Genomic DNA, 15,871 nt, shown 5'->3' on the forward strand with positions numbered 1-15,871 from the left:
GTCTGGTAACCCTCCCGCTGACTTTGCCCCTTTGCTGAGGTAACCACTGTTTGTAAGTGTCAGACTTGGACAGGGTCTTGCCGAACTTGTAGCACAGAGTTTCCCGTCTGTCATGCAGAGTTTGTAAGTTCAGGGTTTTGCATGACTGGTCGTAGGGTAGGTTGTGGCCAAGAATGATTTTGGTTGCGCGTCTCTGGATCCTTTCGATCTTCCGTCCCTGCATTGTCGTGAGACCTGGGTGCCATACAGGAGCCCCATATTCTAATACAGGGCGAATAAAGCATGTGTATACTGTTACGAGATCATCTGCAGGCACGTTGAATTGTCGGAGACGGCATAACAGGTGAAGTCTTTGGCTCCCTTTCTTTGTTACCTCTGCAACGTGTGTCCCATCTCAGGTCTGACTGGAACGTAACGCCAAGACACTTTGCAGTTTTCACGACCTCGAGCAAGTGACCGTTGATGCTGAGAGGAGGTGGTGGGGAAGGGTTGCGGCAAAAGCAAACATGGACGGTCTTGCATTTACCTGGGTTGAGTTTCATGTTGTTCTTGTCAGACCATGTTGATAGTTCGTTGAGATCATTTTGTAGACGGGAAATTATGGGACCTGACAGACACAAAACAATTCTTAAAAGGGTTGAAATGAGGAAAAAAATTTCCAAAGGGCTTTATCTCCAAAGGAAGTTCACAATACCAGCTTTGCCTTTGTATTCCTGTGGTTTAGTAGCATACCAGGCAAATATCGCCAGGAAATACACGCTGGTATGGCGATAGTCAGTTATTTAGAACTCGTCAATTTAGGATTATAAATCCACTGAGATTGGATATATAATAGCTACACAGTCAGCTGTTACAGGCTTTCAACTCATGTCAGATGGTCTCACGGCCAAGCCTGTACAAGGCTATCAACCCCCTTTGAGTGTCCCGGCCATGGTCAGGCCTGTTCCAGGCTATCAATTCATTTTGAATGGCTACAAGACCATGTACAAATGTACCAAACCTGTACAAGGCTGTTATGGTTTGTAGTATGACTCAATCACGCAACCACCTGTGTTAGTGACTCGTTCCCAGGCTAGGTTTCGACATCAGGGGCTAAAATAGAGATTTACCGAATCCCGGTATAGTGGAATATTTCGCTAACAATCACCACTTGGCGACTTGCACACCCCTCTTCTTGCTCGTAAGTTTATATTGTTCCGATTCTTATAAATTTAATTTCCTTTTGGACAATATACGATATCTTGATCGTCCTACGACATAAGTACGAAGAAGTGCAGCACGCAATCATCCCCTATGTGAGACTCCTTTGAAACTCCTTTGTTTTTATGCTAAAAGAAAGACGTAGAGTAACATGTAAACAAACATGGCGGCCCGGTTGTAATTAATGTCAGTACGGCAGAATATCGGTCGTGTTCTGGAGTATATAGCGGGATTTGAAGACCACCAACCTTCCGTGCACCGAGTTAAGAGAGCAGACAAGCATATCAATATAAGGGACAACCATAAACCGGGATGAAAACGTATAAATCGCGCAGACGACGGGAGATTGGTGTCTGGTTCGGTCAACAAAATCTTATACATTTTGTATTGAGAATGCAGTAAACTGAAAGAAACGAATGAATGATTGAACTAGAATTCCGAGATCTCATACCTCCATGAAATATGATCTTGATATGTAAATGTAAATTTCTTCTTCAATTGTTCAAATGACCTCTGCATTAACATGATATATGCATCGTGATGTATGTTAACTTTTGATTAACTTACAGATGTCCCAAGTATGACATTCTCATCATTCACCATTACGAAGTCATAGAATTTTCACATAAATTATGCAAATTAGGTCATCATTTGCATAATTAGTATCTGTTGAAGTTCCGCCTGCCCTAGGTTACATAGTATAATGTAAAACACTGTAATTATAGAATTTCCTCATTAATTATGCAAATAAAGTCCTCATTTGCATAATCTACATTTAATTATGTACATCTCTCTCTCAGCTACCTACACACAAAAAATAATGAAAATATGTTGTTCCTGTCTGGACTTATTGGCTTTTAAACATTTCACCAGAAAGTGCCCTGCAGTTCCAGAACAAGCCGCTAGGGGGCCCAAACTCATATGACTTCTTTCCAAGCACGAGAGCTACCTTCCATCAAAATATCATGACCCTAGCATGTCCAGATCTCGAGATAATGTAAAACACTGTAATTATAGAATTTCCTCATTAATTATGCAAATAAAGTCCTCATTTGCATAATTTGCATTTAATTATGTACATCTCTCTCTCAGCTACCTACACACCAAAAATAATGAAAATATGTTGTTCCTGTCTGGACTTATTGGCTTTTAAACATTTCGCCAGGAAGTGCCCTGCAGTTCCAGAACAAGCCGCTAGGGGGCCCAAACTCATATGACTTCTTCCCAAGCACGAGAGCTACCTTCCATCAAAATATCATGACCCTAGCATGTCCAGATCTCGAGATAATGTAAAACACTGTAATTATAGAATTTCCTCATTAATTATGCAAATAAAGTCCTCATTTGCATAATTTGCATTTAATTATGTACATCTCTCTCTCAGCTACCTACACACCAAAAATAATGAAAATATGTTGTTCCTGTCTGGACTTATTGGCTTTTAAACATTTCGCCAGGAAGTGCCCTGCAGTTCCAGAACAAGCCGCTAGGGGGCCCAAACTCATATGACTTCTTCCCAAGCACGAGAGCTACCTTCCATCAAAATTTCATGACCCTAGCATGTCCAGATCGCGAGATATCAAAACCGGAAGTTGCGCTGCAGTACCAAGGGAAGCCACTAGGGGGACCAAAATCTCATCATTTCCAGTTTTTGTCACACCCTACCAACACACCAAGTATGAAACCAATCCATCCAGGCGTTCTTGAGTTATCTTGTTGACCAACAGACAGACAGAAGGACGGACGGATAAACGCAACTGAAAATATAACCTCCATGACACATTTCATGGAGGTAACAAACGAAAAAGTGTAACGTGTCCCTTGCCTATGCCTACGTTTTCAATCAAGGGAGTTCTGCACACGACTCGCACACAGTAGACTGTTGTTGCACTTCACAAATCGCCAGAGGTCGCTGCTGCACGGTACATTTGCTGGATAGTGTTAATACGTTTCACCGACGTCAGGGCGCTTTGCAGTGAATGGGACGCATATTTCCAACTCTAACCCTAATCATAACTTCAATTCTAACCATAGCGATAACCAAAACAACGGCTAAACTTGGGACGGCGAAACATAACAGGAAATGTTGCTGTGAGTGACTTAATTTAGTATTTTGTACAAAAGTTCATCACAAAGGCCAGTGTGCAACTGCACTACTACAGTTACATCATAGTTACGTCAGCCACAGATAAATGTGACCCTGCAGTTTGGAGACAAATCGCCAGAGGCCACTGCTACACGGCCCATCGGCCAGGTTTCGTCCTGACGTTTCGCCGACGTCGGGACGTTTTGCAGTCATGGGAACGACTATTTCATACTCTAACACTAATTAATTTTAACAATAGCGATAATCATAACAACAAAATTTGAGCTAAAAACATGGGACGACAAACCATAACAGGAAACCGCAACTTCGGCGGCGTTTTCGGGAATGTTGCTACGAAGTGTATGGCTGAGTCAGCTGATACTGGCTATCACTTCATTTTAGAAGATCTCACGGCCAAGCCTTTGAGTGCCCCATGGTCAATTAACATTCGATCCTTCTGAATCACCGCAAAGTCAGGCCGTTCTCCAAAGCTGCACGGTCAAGCCTGTTCCTGGTGCTGACCTTGGTGCTGATCAAGAGGCCTGGAGCAGGAAACCCTACAGAGGAGTGTGATCAATCGCTAGAGGTCGCTGCTGCATGGTCTAGCATTGTTGACCTCCAGTGCAGTGATTCATATGAAAATCGCATTTTCTGCCACTGTACTGTTGTAATTCGCTGTGCAATTCGTCTGCGTGATTATATCTGTTTATGGTTTTCCCTTATGCTTGTCTGCTCTGTTAACTCGGTGTACGTAGGGTAGGTGGTCTTCAAATCCCGAAAATACTCCACAACGCGACCAATTCTACCGTGTCGCGCACCAAACACAACCGGGCCGCCATGTTGTTTACATGTTCGGTGATGCTTTTGGAGTTTCAAAGGAGTCTCACATAGGGGATGATTGCGTACTGCACTTCTTCGTACACTTCTTCGTAGGACAATCAAGATCTCGTACATTGTCCAAAAGAAACTAAAATTTGTAAGAATTGGAACAATATAAACTTACGAGAAAGAAGAGTGGTGTGCATGGGGTGATTTGTCAGCAAAATATTCCACGATACCGTAATTCGTTAAACCTATATTTTAGCCCCTGATGTGGAAACCTGGGTGGTTGCGTGATTGCATCATACTAACATCTCGTTCGTAGCAATATTGCCGAAAAACGCTTCCGAAATGACTTTTTCCTTGTTATGTTTCACCATCGTATGTTTTAGCTGTTGTTACGGTCATCGCTATGGTTAGAACTGAAGTTATGATTAGGGTTTAGAGTCGGAAACAGGCGTCCCCACACAGCAAAAACCTCCTGACGTCGGGAAAACGTCTTGACACTACCAGGCAGGTGGACGGTGTAGCAGTGGCCTCTAGCGCTTTTTCTCCAAACTGCAGGATCACATTTACCTGTGGCTGACGTAACCATGACGTAACTGTTGCAGTGTAGTTGCACACTGGCCTTTGTGAAGAACCGCGTATTGGTGCAAAATGCCTTAGTTACCTCACTCACAACCGTCTAGAGTTAAGTTAAAAATCTCCATACACATGATAGTAAACAGATACAGGCATTTTTACTCTTTTTGATGCCTCTTTTCATGGGCAACTTTTGAATAGCCACACGTTCTGCTCAAGGCTAAAAGATGCTGCTGCATTACTGCACGGCCAGGTCTGTTCTAGGCTATCAGTTCAACATTTGTATTACAGCGTAACCGAATGTTAATTGGTGCTGACCTTGGTGCTGATCAAGGGGCAGAGAAACCCTACAGAAGGGTGTGCTTTACAGATAAATCGCTAGAGGTCGTTGCTGCATAGTCTACCATTGTTGACCTCCAATGCAGTGATTTATATGCAGATCGTATTTTCTACCACTGTACTGTTGTAATTTGCTGTGTAATTCGTCTGCGCGATTATTATCTGACCCCGATTTCTGGGTGTCCCTTATGGTTCCCTGCTCCTAACTCGGTGTACGGATGGTCGGTGGTCTTCCAATCCCGCTATTAAAATACTCCACAACCGGGCCGCCGTGCCGTGTTTGTTTACATGTTCGGTGATCTTGAATAGTAAAAGTAGCGTCTCTTTCGTAGCAACATTCCCGAAAACGCCGCCGAAATTGCGGTTTCCTGTTATGGTTTGCCGTCCCATGTTTTCAGCTGAAATTTTGTTGTTATGATTATCGCTATTTGTTAGACTAGTGTTAGAGTATGAAATAGTCGTTCCCTTGACTGCAAAACGGCCTGACGTCGGCGAAACGTCAGGACGAAACCCGTTTTTAATTGGGGTATAACAAAATCAAAAAGGAGTGAAAACTAGACAAGAGAGACAGAAGGTTTTTTAACTATTTTCTTTTTTTTTCAACTTTTCGACGTTACAGAGACATAGACAAAGGAAGAGGAATAGAAAAAGGATGTGCCAAGCTACCCACGACAGGTTACTGTCCAAGTGCTCCCACCAACCCACTCCTGCCAACTTGACACATCAAAATAAAATAATGACATAAAAGACAGACATTTCACAACAAAAAACTGATACGACTGGAAGGGAACGGGGGGCTAAAACCGCAAGCGTAGTTTTCCCCCTACGACCTTCGCCCAACGTATTGAAGAGCACCACTGTGCTAGGAAGGCTGCCTCACCGAGGCGTACAAAGTCTAGCTTCAGTCTTGAGCGAAGGCACTCCTTGATGTACGGAACTATCTCAACGTGGGTTACAAACGTTTTGTCAAAGACTGCCTCACATCTCGAGGACCAAATACGTTTCCTCGTGACAGCGATGATGTAGATGATGACATCTTTCTTGCACTTTGGCCAGGTGGTTGGAACAATACCAAAGATGACCATATGTCTATTGATCCTGAAATCAGACAATACCCATCTTCTGAAACCTGGCCGATGGACCGTGTAGCAGTGGCCTCTGGCGATTTGTCTCCAAACTGCAGGGTCACATTTATTTGTGGCTGACGTAACTATGACGTACCTGTAGCAGTGCCGTTGCACACTGGCCTTTGTGATGAACTTTTGTACAAAATACTAAATCAAGTCACTCACAGCAACATTTGCTCCTATGTTTCGCCGTCCCAATTTTAGCCGTAGTTTTGGTTATCGCTATGGTTAGAATTGAAGTTATGATTAGGGTTAGAGTTGGAAATATGCGTCCCATTCACTGCAGAGCGACCTGACGTCGGTGAAACGTATTGACACTATCCGGCAAATGTACCGTGTAGCAGCGACCTCTGGCGACTTGTGAAGTGCAACAACAGTCTACTGTGTGCGAGTTGTGTGTGCAGAACTCTTGATTGAAAATGTAGGCATAGGCAAGGGACACGTTTCACTTTTTCGTTCGTTCAATCATTCATTCGTTTCTTTCAGTTTACTGCATTCACAATACAAAATGTATAAGATTTTGTTGACCGAACCAGACACCAATCTCCCGTCGTCTGCGCGATTATATGCGTTTTCATCCGGTTTATGGTTGTCCCTTACCATATAATATAATAATATGCATGTCTGCTGTCTTAACTCGGTGCACGGAAGGTTTGTGGTCTTCAAATCCCGCTAAATACTCCAGAACACGACCGATATTCTGCCGTACTGACATTAATTACAACCGGGCCGCCATGTTTGCTTACATTTGTACATGTTACTCTACGTCTTATTTTAGCAAAAACAAAGGAGTTTCAAAGGAGTCTCACATAGGGGATGATTGCGTACTGCACTTCTTCGTACTTCTGTCGTAGGACGATCAAGATATCGTATATTATCCAAAAGAAAATTAAATTTATAAGAATCGGAACAATATAAACTTACGAGCAAGAAGAGGGGTGTGCAAGGGGTGATTGTTAGCGAAATATTCCACTATACCGGGATTCGGTAAATCTCTATTTTAGCCCCTGATGTCGAAACCTAGCCTGGGAACGAGTCACCAACACAAGTGGTTGCGTGATTGCGTCATACTACAAACCATAACAGCCTTGTACAGGTTTGGCCATGGTCTTGTAGCCATTCAAAATGAATTGATAGCCTGGAACAGGCCTGGCCATGGGACACTCAAAGGGGGTTGATAGCCTTGTACAGGCTTGGCCGTGAGACCATCTAACATGAGTTGAAAGCCTGTAACAGCTGACTGTGTAGCTATTATATATCCAATCTCAGTGGATTCATAATCCTAAATTGACGAGTTCTAAATAACTGACTATCGTCACACCAGCACGTCTTTCCTGGCGTTAAAGGCAAAGCTGGTATTGTGAATTTGCGGCAGAACATAGCGACATATACGACAAGCCGGCACATGTTGGCTTTTTGCTGATTTATATATGAACTTAATTTTCTGGATGGCATCCGCGCGCGCTCTGGCCTGGCGCTAGTAGCATTTTTATTTTTGGCCGGAAATTTTTTTTTATTCGCCCGCGCGCACTAGTTTTGGGGTCTTCAGAGGATGTCATCCATAAAATTAAGGATGTGTGGCCTAACTCTTGCTGGTGGACAGAAGAGTAGGTGAGGGCCGTTCTACAGTAAATTTAGAGGGTTGGCAACGCTTAACAGTAAATTCAGTCCGGCTGTATACCAAATTATTCTAGGGATTTGTTTGGAAGGGACTTCTTTGGAATTCATTGGGTGTCTGTATGAAAACCCTCTTCAATGAGCTGGCCCCGGGGCTACAAGGTACAAGCAATTCAAACAAAAACATCATAATGAAAATGCCAATAATACTGTTTGGTCCTATGAAGGAGAACATGAAACTGATTGAAAGAGGGCCTGCATGGGGGGGGGGGGTAGTGCTTACGATTTATGCTTTGCGGCTAATGTACTTTTACGAATAACGTTAATTTTTTGGGAGGCTGCCTACGGATCACGAAGACTAAAAAGGCAAAGGCCTGGTTATGCCTTACAAAAAGGGCATGCAGGCCCCCGTGAAACATAAAACAGCATACTAAAAGTTTTCTGCCTTTTTACATGAGAGACACTTTGGTATAATAATGAAGTGATCAGAGATAGCAATCCTTATCCTGCAGATGTAAAGTGCCCCCTGGCAGAACAAACAGAAACTGCATAGCAGAAACGCAGGCGAACCAACAAATGCTGAAATCATCATCATCACCATTAGATCTTGGAGTCTTGAGATATAACGATTCAAAAATACCGCTCGAAAGGCTCATCCAATGAAATCATCCTTCCCAGACGAGGAAGCCATGTAAATAGCTGCTGATTGGCGGAAATGGGGAAATATCAGTCGGGTGAAAGGTCGTGCCTCTTCTGACAAACCTGACCAATCACGGCGCGTGTTTCAGGCTGGTTGATATCAGGTTACAAAGACAACTTTCGGCGGTCGCAGTGGCCGCTGACTTCCAGCTGGGATTTGTCGCCCAAATCGGCCAGATCTCGGACGATTTTGCCCCGTACACCCACCCCAGACTGCAGAGGACACCCCGGTAAGTACGGGAGGCTTTTTGTAGCGTTGGTTCTAGCGCGGTTCGCTAGGAAACCGCCGATTTGTAGGCAGTGCTTGACGTGTGGCATGACGCCAGTGTCAGGTCATCATCAGTTTCATCAGCACAGATTTCTGTGCGGTTCCGGCTTTAGGAGCGAATCGCGTGCCTAGCTCGTCTCTCGTGTTTTGGTACCGCCGTCTGCCCTTATTTTCCGCATACAGGATAATATGAAATAGTCTGTTGGTGGTGTTAATGTGTTTCATTGATTTAATATTGCCATGTTATGTTTTGTAATGCGATCACGAATTGAGTTATAGTGGGGAGGGGGGGTAAGTGGTACCTCCCGAGTACTAGTTGGCAAAACAAAACAGACAAAATCACAACACTAAAGCCAGCGATCATAATTAATAGATAACCAGGTTAATATTTTCTTGATGTGGAATTGGAAACCGATCATTTTAATTTTACTTCGCTAAAAAGATCAACCGAAGCCATGCAGGCGACCCCGATTTTCAACAAAGTGGTAACAACAACATGTTACCCATCAAACCATTCATGCTTTTATTATGCAAATACAGTCTGCTTTGAAAATTTCAACCGGAATCGGTGCATAATGCAGTCCTAAAGACATTTTACTTTACCTTTCCACACCCAGGCTTTTTGTATCATCATGCAGTTCAGTGTGATACAGCTAAAAGATGGTGATGAAATGAAGGAACGTTGTTGAAATCACACTTCCTGTTTTCATCATGACAAGGAGAGTCATGACCAGGGAATGTCACAGAAGTGGCTTTTCCTCACACTGGTATTTTCTTTGAAACAAGGGGAAATGTCCGGGGCTGTTCTCTTCCTCCCCAGATTTTTTTCGCATTTCACTTGTGAAGTCATGGTCCTGTAACTGGCGTTGAGGCTTTGAGGAAGTATGAAAAAAAAGTAGATTTATTAATTGATTGTGGTATCAAACACACTTAGTTGTAACTCTCAAGAACTTGAAGAAGCTAGCCTCAGTCTCAGACTTTTTGGAAGGGCAGCATTTTTTTTTTTGGGGGGGGGGACTCCTACCACATTAGAGAACCTTTGCCATGTTTGCCCGTGTAAAAAATCGTGTATCAGCACTGGGAGCGCGTCCCCTCACATAAGGCCCACTCCAAGAAGTCTGTGATGGAGGCTACAGGAAGGACTTAGGTGTGTTGTTTTGAAAAATTTCCTGCTGATCAATTTCTTGGAAAAATGCAGCTTTCTGAGAGTCATGACTATAGGTCTGTTAGGACTTAGAAAAAAGTAGTACCGTAGCCTTTTTTATGGCATATATTAAGGCAGTGGGATGTTGATCCACTGTGTCTAGGGCAATTGGTATTGGGAGGTGGAGCTCATCCCTCTCCTATCACTACCGGTACCTTTTACCTCCCCAGTCCCCACTGAAGTCAGGTACCCATTTTACACCTGGGTGGAGTGAGGAAATGTGTTCGGCACCGTACTCACACCTAGCAATCTAATTGAATATTTGTAATGTCTTATTGTGTCAGTTATGTTCTTATTTAGAGAACAAAATCACACCTTTGTATCAGTTTTGAAAGTCTTTCAAAACCTGTTTGATGTAAATATTTTTCTGGTACAGATTGTTTTTGTATATATACACTGGAACACGCTAAATAGGATATCATGATATGTCATGTTTTGAGCTATGGGATGGCTGCAAGTCTAACCACAAATAGAACTCGGCAACCTTTCTATACTGAATAATTTATACTTGTTTATTCATGAAATACTCAACAGGCCGCTTTTCATTGAGGTCATGAGGGAAGAGGTCAGGGTCAGGCAAAATATGACAACACACAAGTGACATGATTTGAGTCCTACCAAATTCATAAACATCTACATTGTATAGTTGTACAGAGTTATAAACACAGGGCTCGAAATTCATTTTTGGGAATAGGTGCACTGGTGCACCCAACCTAAAAGTAGTAAAAGATTAGGTGCACAAAAATTTTTTTGGGTGCACCATATGAAACAAAACCTAATTGTCTTACGGCCCCTCTTCTGAGCTTGAATCTAAAATGAGAACTAACAACGCTTCAAAATTTTAAACTTTACTACAACAGAGATTTTATGATTTTTCTGATACTCAGAGACCAAAGATATCTGGTGTACTATTATACACTTCTAATGTTAAAAATTCCTTTAAAAATATTTGGGTGCACCAGTGCACCCACTGAAAAAAATTAGGTGCACAACTTCAATTTTGGGTGCACTAAGGTGCACATGCACCCAGTATTTCGAGCCCTGAAACAAGTCATTCTTTTTTTAACAGTTATGTTTCAGCAGACTTAGGTCGTACAGAGAATATAATATATATGAACATATTCTTACATTATGTTACCTAAGTTTCCAAAAATATATAAATAGCAAAACCTATCCCATGGTAGCCATTAGCATACGAGACATTTTTGAAAAGTTTGAAACTGAGTGCTATTACAGATATTTCACCACAGTAATATGTTGTCATATTACTGGCTGTCACAAGAAGTCAACTCTAATAATTTGAGATAATCTACTCAACTGGCATCATCTTGTCACCTTTTACAATCAGGTACTTGTCTGAAGAATGATTTGTCATTATGCATTAAGCTCTCCCATGCTAATGTCATAAGTCATACAATTGCAACAAGCTGGATCTTTTTGCCTAACTAGTTTATTGTCTTGGGGAAGGATTGGTTAGTCTGTTGTTCTTGCTGAATGAAAGACCTAAACCTTATTATTTGCATGCGGGCAAAAACCTGATGTAAGGCTATTGCGTATGCATGAAAGTGTATGAAAACTGAATGCGTCAATCTTTTTCTGCGTATAAATCAGCCTGCATCAGGGTTCTCACCAGGATTTTTTCACAGCATAGGGGTCAGGTACAGAAGGCAACTTTCGCGGCAAAAGACGTGCATTTAGTAGAAAAATTTTGAAACTCATGACCCCCTGAGACACTATTTCTCGCTTAACGAAGGACAGATTTTCCCTTTGCTATAGCATCATTCTAAAGTTATATTTTCAGTTTTTGCAAGATTTATGAACGTTTTCCCTCCAAAAACACCCCTATGCTGGTTGAAATACAGCATAGGGGTCCAAATCACAGCATAGGGGGTCCAAATCACAGCATAGGGGGCCCCTATGCTCAAAAGGCCTGGCGAGAACACTGCTGCATGTATATCAAGAATGTACATTCTCGTATGGCAGCCCTTGAGGTGACATACGCTGAATGTACGCTCCTGATATATGTCAAAGCAGACCGATTTATAATCAGGAAAAATTTGACTTACACAGTAAGTAATAACGACAATATTTTCTCTCATGTCTAAATTCAAATGATTTTGGATGGTGTAATTACGATGAAATTAAAGCTATCAAATTGAAATAACATCCATAACCAATAAAAAATATATTCCAAAGCATTTTTACACATTCAAACTGGATCACGAGTCTCGGTATTCTAATTACAACAACAATCTGATCTCATAAATGGATTAAAAAGATAATCATATAGATTATTCTTACATCACTGAAAACAAGTGATTTTCTATTCCGTTAGCTTTAGTCAATGTGTTATCCAGTCAGTGGAGAAAATGAGTGTTTAGCAGGGACAGTGCTTTGTAATGCAGACTGACTGAAAGGTTGAGTACAAATCCTGGCAATGTCATAATTTATGTTTGATGGAGACCCACCCCATCATTTCTTTCTTGTTGTGCGGCTTCTCCCAGCCAACTCAATTCCCGCACCGTTAAAATTCTGCAGCAGAGAATCCCGAGTTAGGCACACAGTAAATCAGAATGCAAGTCATGCTACTAGTTCTCCATTAAGGTTGTGCCCGTGAGTGTGTGAGAGAGAGATCGCTCACAATACAGACCCATGTTGTATACTCAGGGCTCGAAATGCACCTGCATGTGCACCTTCAGTGCACCCAAAATTTGAGTTGTGCACCTAATTTTTTTCTGTCACCGTGGGTGCACTGGTGCACCCAAATATTTTTGTAGGAATTTTTAACATTAGAAGGGTCTAATACTATAGTATACCGGATATTCTTGGTCTTTTAGTATCAGAAAAATAATGAAATCTTTGTTGTAGTAATGTTTCAGATTTTGAAGTTAGCTCTCAAGCTTTTAGATTCAAGCTCAGAAGAGGAGCAGTAAGACCTGCAATTCGGTTTTGTTTGATATGGTGCACCCAAAAAATTTTTGTGCACCTAATTTTTTAGGTTGGGTGCACCAGTGCACCTATTCCCAAAAATGAATTTTGAGTCCTGATACATGTAGTTAATGTCTCACTCCTTGTATATGGACTGGGCTCTAATAGATGCTGTGTTTGTTTCTCCAGGCGTTTGGGTGTCAATTTAATTTCAGCGGGGCTGATTCTATCGCAAACTTTGTCAGATTTCCAATCAAGTCTTTAGTCGTGTCCGGAAGGCTTGCAGAAAAAAGCCAGCGTTTCCTAACGTTTGGTTGATAGATATGACAAGGTGGAAAGCACGCCAGGGTGTCTGCTTTGGACATGTTGCGTATTATATCATCATCGCCATGTAGTCCCCCAGATGTGATGACAATGTCTTTGGGGGCGTCTGGATGTAAATAGCAGCCATACCTGTCAGAACCATTCAATCTCCCTGAAGTCAGTCAGTGCTAATGGTAGCTGGGTGTTTGGCTTTTATGAAATGCCAGCTGCACCAAGGGAAGGTGACTGTATTCTCTGTCAGGTGAAATAATCTCCTGTATTATATAGAAAGGTGGTGGGTGGCACCAAAGTGGGCAGACACATTGTAGATGTGAAGTAGCATGAAATGGCTTTTTTTTGAGGATTCTAGAAAACGAAAGAGCCATTTGGGTATTTCTCTGCTAAAAATAAGTAATAATGTTGTGGATGTAAAGTTATTATCATCATTGATCAATTTGATATATGGTAAATACATTGAAAGGGAAGTTTTAAATTTGAATTGGTAGGGCAATACCAATTTTATTTCATGGTTCAAGGTTTTACTCACTTAATTTTTTTTCTGATTTGAAAAAAAAAACAGGTTCGTTTCTGAATCAACCCCAAGAGGATCAGATTTTTTGGAATAAAGCCCTTGTCTTCCTACTTGTTACAGTTTTCTCATTTATCAATGAAGTGATTTGATGAAAAGTTCAAAATTTATTGTTTGAAGTACAGTAATTTTCACGTATAAACCAGCCTTGTGTGTTGACTTTATGTCTCTTTTGGCAGCATTTTGGGCTCTCACAGGACGCCTAGACCAGTAATGTTCAGTAATTGTTTCTCCAAATTGAAGAGAACGTTCAATTCTCCTCACTGACACTGAGAAAATGGCATTCCTGGATGCATATTAAAAATGCAATTTCATAACTTTTAGTTTTACTCAGCATCACCAATAGTTTTTATGGAGAATTGGTTTATTACTGCGCATATTGTATTGTTTTCACATTGTCAGGGACCATACCTCCTGTTAGCAGGAAAGATTGAACTTGAATTGCCTGTTGTTTAATTATCTCTAGCCCATTAGACATTTCTGTATTTAATGTTTACACCTGTTCATACCTCCCCTTTATTGTATAGGACAAGTTACCTGGCTTTGTTCTCTATTGTTCTATCACAGTAAGGCCAGGTGTGCCAGGTATGATGTATTGTCTACATAATATTGGATCTAGTACTACATGTACCATCTGCACAAATTTTCACTGAACAGATTTGAAATATTACATCATTGGGTAATCGTTTTGTTTGCAAACATCATCAATCTCAAGCTGTGCTCTTTGAAATAAATTTGTGGGAAATTATTCACTGCCTCAAAAGAGGGAAGTCTTAGTTTGTTTGTTTGTTTGTTTTATTGGGATCTGCATTAGTGTGACATAATATTCATTCTATTCTTCCTGGTGATGGTGTAAATAGTATTATTAGTAATATTTGGACCATCGCACACCGGGGCATGCCCCTTCTCTTTTTCAAAAGGTATGGTGGGTTCTTTAATCAACAAATCTTAGAATATAGTGTCTGTGTATTTACTGGTGCCAGAACTACTTCTCAATAACATTGTATTTGTAATCACTACTTCCATGTTATAATCTTATATTGTACATATACTTGCAATAAGCCATTGCAAACTTTAGATTTGGTTGCAAGCTGCACTCGTAATGTAGCACTTATTAGAAAATTTTCCATTTGTATTTGCTGAAAAACATCTCATGCTCAGTTTTTAATTCTCCTTTGACTACCCTGGTAATAGGCGAGGGTGTCTAATGTGGTCCGTTACCGCAACTTCTGTCCGCTGACGAATGTTTGCGTTCCACTCGTGTTGTCCAGGTTACCCTGCCAACTGGCAACACATGCTTTTAGCAGACAATGTAAAACTGGGAGTCGGGTAATTCCTTGGGCAAACTGCGTACTGGCTGATCTGCAGAGGGGAGGGTATCAGATGTCAGATGTCTCCCTGCTAGACTGGGCACTAGGGTCATATGACCAAGTGGTTTGCCTGTACAAAACCCATCATGTTTTGTACATTTGGCATACTCACTCACTCAGGCCTTCGGCAGAATGTCTCTTTTAAACTAAATTAAAGGCATTCAATATAATGCAATGTCAGGGTAGCAAAACTGGATTTTCAAAGTCAATTTTCTGGTCATTCCCATAGCATACCAATATGTGTGAGACAAAAATGTGATGTAGCTGATGGAATATGGTTGCTTCTTTTGTATCGTAGCTGAGTACTAGTATTTATGGGTGGTACCCCAAAATAAAGAGATGCCAGATGTAGCTTGTTTTTGGGCTACTAGTATTTCAAACTCTTGAAGTGTGAAATATTGATGAAAATGTGCTAAGAAATGGCAGTAAACGTCAATATTATATCAGATTTTCTTATCCGAAATTATTTTTTTGTTTGCTGCCCTGAAATTGCAGGGCAGCACTTTGCCTTTAATTTCATATTTACATATCAAGGATGCTTTTAATTTCATATTTGCATATTAAAGATGACGTCTTCAGTTTTCACATGTTGTGTCAGAAAAGATATCACCTGCAACGGGCAAAATTCGATGCAAAGTTGACCAAAGATTGTTCAAGGTCATGAAAACTCTTGTGTTCTGTGCAGGTGCAGTACGTTCTGCTGGCTCCCTAAGGCCACAGCAAGTAATTTTTATGGATGA

At 41.4% G+C, this 15,871-nt stretch overlaps 1 protein-coding gene across 11 annotated transcripts in view; it reads left to right on the forward strand.

Moving 5' to 3' along the window:
- Positions 1–8,555: 8,555 nt before the first annotated feature.
- LOC109485464 (zinc finger MIZ domain-containing protein 1-like) overlaps positions 8,556–15,871 on the forward strand; it is a 133,998-nt gene continuing 126,682 nt past the window's right edge. For 10 of the 11 annotated variants that reach the window (XM_019789067.1, XM_019789077.1, XM_019789074.1 and 7 more), the window contains exon 1: positions 8,556–8,699. The gene's annotated coding sequence lies outside the window, so the exon portion shown is untranslated. Of the gene's footprint in view, positions 8,700–8,867; positions 8,888–15,871 lie in introns of those variants that run through there. The other variant, XM_019789070.1, reaches the window with a different exon arrangement.

Source organism: Branchiostoma belcheri, unplaced genomic scaffold (assembly GCF_001625305.1).
Source record: "Branchiostoma belcheri isolate BF01 breed outbred unplaced genomic scaffold, Haploidv18h27 scaffold76, whole genome shotgun sequence".
NCBI lineage: Eukaryota > Metazoa > Chordata > Leptocardii > Amphioxiformes > Branchiostomatidae > Branchiostoma > Branchiostoma belcheri.